The sequence below is a fragment of the Pollicipes pollicipes genome, unplaced genomic scaffold (assembly GCF_011947565.3).
Source record: "Pollicipes pollicipes isolate AB1234 unplaced genomic scaffold, Ppol_2.1 Scaffold_4219;HRSCAF=4965_pilon_pilon_pilon, whole genome shotgun sequence".
In the NCBI taxonomy this organism is placed as follows: Eukaryota; Metazoa; Arthropoda; class Thecostraca; order Pollicipedomorpha; family Pollicipedidae; genus Pollicipes; species Pollicipes pollicipes.
In genome coordinates this window covers 9,002,254-9,005,689 of record NW_023596448.1, presented here as the reverse complement: position 1 = coordinate 9,005,689, position 3,436 = coordinate 9,002,254, and positions in this window count along the sequence as shown.

The following is a 3,436-nucleotide window of genomic DNA, read 5'->3' as shown; positions in this document are numbered from 1 at the left end:
AAAAAAATAACGCGGTGAAACGGACCGTCAACATTCGTCACGCCCCGACGTGACCTCTTCACCTCCGTGACCCCAGCCATGGCATCTTGTTCGTATAAATGCGACTTTTCGTGCTTAAGACATGCCAGTCATATGACTGTTAAGCGCATTGTGTGGAGGAAATACAATGGAAAAACTGTATGTTTTCTTTTATATTCCCCCTCTTCGCAAGGCCTGGAAACGCCCGAGGCTTTTAAGTCTTCATACTTACTCAAATGTAACAGGCGTACGGTAACTATTGGACCATGTTAGCTAGGTGCAAACGCGGCCATATAAGTGCGCGGCGGCACTGACTGACTGTCCCCGGAATTTTGACATTCCTTGCCCCCTCGTTAAAAGCGATCATTAAAAAAAATAAATCTGGCCTACATTTCGGCGAACCGATCGCCATTTTCCGGGAAACAATGGGACCGGTGACTCTCAGATGTCGTGGGATAGAGCCTGCCCCCTCCGCCTGCACGTTACTGGGCCATGCCACGTCACGTAGGGGCACAGGAGCAGCGGATTACCTATGGCTAAACAATACATGTGCCGTATTCTCTATGCAATACTATACAACGCGACACAAACATCTGCAATCGAGGACCCAACAACTATTACAATGCGCGCTTCAAGTTTTGGCTGTGCGAGACGCTGAATAGTCACCTATTCTGTCGTTGTGTGCATGCACGCCGTTATGCTTGCTGTGTGCCGACTTCCAGCAGCATGTAGCTTAAGTACTCTGGTGCATGATATGCTCTGAATCTGTACGCTGCTCACCGTACAAATAAGAACGTCTAGCCCTGGATATGCTACCAGCCTGTTCGTGCTTTCCACGGGCAAGGTCGGCTTTGCACTGCACCGTTCACACATTCGTACGAGAGATACGTGACCCGCTGAACTTCAAATCTGTTCACATCCCGAAAGCTCCGGTCGCTGTTGACCCTGTCATGGGCCTGGCCGTGTTCCGCCAGCTCTGGACTGCAGTGACCCTGCTGGCAATGGCGGCTCCGACGCTGTGTCTGCCACCACGGCCGACGGCGACCGGCCAGGAGCGCTCGGCGTGGACGCCGCTGCAGCCGGCCGGCCACCGACACAGGTCAGCGGCCACGGGCGCCGCCCACAGGCCCGGCCGAGTCCGTGTCAGGCTCGCCCCTGAGCCCGGCCCACAGCGGGCACGCTGGCTTCAGCACCGGCTGTTGTCAAACGCTGTCATCTTGATGGGGAAGGTTTTTACGGGCATGCATTTGAGCATACAGTTTGGTTATTTCAGAGGGTGCGGGCACGTTTTTGGAGCGTGTAAGGCACGTATTTAAATCGTATTAGACACCAAACGAGAAGGCATAAGATATCGGTTCCTGTACGCCCGCAGTCAAAACATTTGTTTTAAGCCGAAAGGGTCCTTACCGCAACCTATAACGGTACCTCTTTCGTTTCCAGCAAATGATCTGGCTAAACGGAAGGAAAGTGAGATATTAGAAGACATAAAGTCAACCGTTTAGATACTCATATCCTTCATCTGTGACGCTTGGTTAGGGGCACATCTCCACACAATTCATTTTGTGCATACAGCAGTGTCTTCCGTGCGGTTTGCTCTTTTGTTCCCATCGATTACTGGCGATGCGTCCCAATGAAGCTTTGAGTGGAGGGCTGCCCGCTCCCCCCTCATCGGAAGTCGATGTGCTTGTCTGGTACCTTGCTCACTGACCGCTCCCACCACTGACGATGGATTCCCGGTCCCGCAGACGAAGTCCGTTCCGTCCCAGAGGTCGCCTCGTCCAGCCGCCGCCCGGCGGCACCCTGAAGCTCTACCTCGCCTCGCCGTCCCGAGATGGCTCTGAACCGCCGGTCCTGCCGCGCGCCGTCCTACTGAAACGCATCTCGGCCGCTGACGTTCAGCGCGCCCGCCGTCCGCTTACGAGACTTGTCCGGCGACCGGCGATCACAGCGCCTCTGGCGGACAAGCACCGCGGCGTCCGGCGGCCATTCGGCAGGCGCCAGGCGGTGCGGCGACGCACCAACTGGATCTATCCCTCAGCCAATCCACGCCAGCCGCTGGCCCCGACCAATCACTGGGAGGGCTTCGACTCGGCACTCTTCTTCGAGCCCTTCTCGGAGCGGTCGGATCGCGGGGGGCCACCGGCACCGGCGGCGCGCGCCCCCTCTCGGCCCGCGCGGCCCCCAGGGGCGGACGCGCACGCCAGCGTGGACGTCAAGGCGTCCGTGAGGTATCCAGCGGCGGCGGCGGCGGCGGCGGGCGGCCGGCAGACGGACGTCATCTTCGACGCGCGCGTGGACCCTGCGGCGGCGGCCAGCCAGATGACGCCCGGCCGGGGCTTCCAGCTGCGGCCGCAGACGGTGCAGTACGGCGGCTGGCTGCCAATGACGGCGTGAGCGGTGGCCGGCCGGGCCGTGCCTGCCGGACGAGCCGACCACGCCGCCGCGCGGTCAGACCCGGACGGTAGTCACCGGCAGATGGCGAGCGGAAGGCAGCGGTCGGGGGCGGGCCGGAGTTCGGGCCGGGATCCGAGCGCGTGGAGACTCAACGCCCCGTCTGAGCGTCGCAAGAATCGGCAGATACAGCCAAGCAGACACAGCCAGTAGGTGTCGGTCGCCGGCGGTGGAGGCGCCGGGTGAAGACGGACCTGGTAGGGTCCGTCTTCAGATGCACCCCGCGACGCTGCGCGCGGTGCATCTGACGTTATCTGTTTTGCGCATCTCACAATAGATGTCACCGGCTGGGGGAGCGGTTCCCTTTGCTGAGCGATGAGGGAGGGGGCGGGGGGAGGGGGGGGGGGGGCGAGGGGGAGGGGGCTCGCAGCCCCACGAGTAAGTTAAATTCATTGTGCATCGTCTTGCCACGTGGTCTCGTGCACGCTGGGGGTCACGCACCCCGGTCCAGTGGATCTGCACCTGCACCATACCGGGCCATCTGATTAGCCGTTCGGTCCGCGCGAGCGTCGGGCGTCAATGGCTGCAAACATTGAATAAATAGAACGCGGTGGCACGTTGTGAAATGATCTGCGCAGATGGCAACCGAGACAAACTACCCGAGGCTCTCAGACCTCGCAAAACACATCCGTCTCACTGCACGGTTAGTTAATCTCCCCCGGCCAACCACATTCAACCAGTAGCACAATAGCTGTTCTCGACTCCCGCGACTCAATCGCGGCGATCCTCAGCAACCTCAACAACACACATTTGCAGAACGGTGTATTCCAGCATAGGGGTCTACAAGTACATTGTTGATTGAAAGGGCTCTAAAGCCATCAAACGTGGCCAGTTCAAATCAAAGAGTAACTTGAAGTTGTCGCAATGGTTAGAGCGCCCAGTAGAAATTTCTGTACAGGTGCACGACAAAGGAAGGCAGTTCGGCCGCACGCGGCCGCTGCGACACATTCAGCTCGTGCGGCCACAC